Raw genomic sequence first — 1,121 nt, forward strand, 5'->3', positions numbered from 1 at the left:
TAAGCACCAACTTGGACAAAGCCGGTGCCTTTTAGGAGTAATTAATTTCAGCAGAGCCAAAGCCAATTCTCAGGGCAGCTCTGGCAGCCAGCCGCAGCGAAGGTCGCAGCAGTCATGGCCCCTCGGGCTGGCGGCCAGCAGCATCTATAACCCTGGGGCTCTGGCTGGGGGGACTGCTACAGGTACTGCTTCTCTCCTGCCCAGACGCCAGGCAAGGCAGGTCCTGGATAATTGTGCCAAAATAATTAAGTCCCTACACTGCTCTAGGACGGCAGCACGTCCGATTGAACTTGCAGACACCAGTCTGTTTCTGACTGTGACTTGCTGTTCCTTCCCCTCCGTGAATACAGGAAAATTTACAGCTGCAGCTCGCACGGCATCTGCTCACCTCTTCGGAGCAGAAATCACTTGCTAGTGCTGTACCAGCACGAACTGCTGATGGGACAACGCACTCAACAGGACAGCCCAAACTCTTCTGCTACGTACAACCACCACCGAACCAAATAAAGTTTGCATTCCCATTGTCCCTGAGCTAGCTCAAGCCCCAAATATCCAAACTCAGCTTTCACTATGGCTTGTGCTTGCAACATTCATACTTGCATGCCTGCCATTCTCTCCAGGGTCACCAGTTTATGAAAGTGTCCGAAGCCCAGAAGACAGCCGAGCCTGTTCCTACCACCAGGGAGCACGTTCCCGTTTTCTCAAAACTGTCTCCAGTCTGGCTCAACAATTTACTTCTCTAATTCTGTTTTCATGAAAGCAGAAACCAAAGGAAATTACTGTGGATAAACAGATTAGCTGTGGCAACTTCGTGCCAAGTATACAATGAGCATTTTGGCCTTCATATCCCGGACACCACCACTGCTCTCCTACCAAGCAGGAGGCACAAAAGTCTCTGTCTCTTTGTGCTGCCTAACGCAGGCAACAAACCAAGCCACTGAAGGCAGGAGAGATAGCCAACGTACTGACAGCAGTTATCTATTCAAATGCATCTTAGACTGGAAAAGCATCCCTGGTTAAGCACCTGAATTTGAACTTCTTACAACTTAAGCCCAGAGCAGGGAACACCCCGAGGCCAGCACAGGAGACAGCCACTGTGTTAACAACTCCGCTTCCCTACA

At 50.5% G+C, this 1,121-nt stretch overlaps 1 protein-coding gene across 1 annotated transcript in view; it reads right to left on the bottom strand.

Moving 5' to 3' along the window:
• Positions 1–1,121, bottom strand: part of KHDRBS1 (KH domain containing, RNA binding, signal transduction associated 1) — a 10,428-nt gene that overhangs the window by 1,548 nt on the left and 7,759 nt on the right. The gene's annotated exons all lie outside the window — the stretch shown is intronic.

Source organism: Fulmarus glacialis, unplaced genomic scaffold, assembly GCF_000690835.1.
Source record: "Fulmarus glacialis isolate BGI_N327 unplaced genomic scaffold, ASM69083v1 scaffold940, whole genome shotgun sequence".
Lineage (NCBI taxonomy): Eukaryota > Metazoa > Chordata > Aves > Procellariiformes > Procellariidae > Fulmarus > Fulmarus glacialis.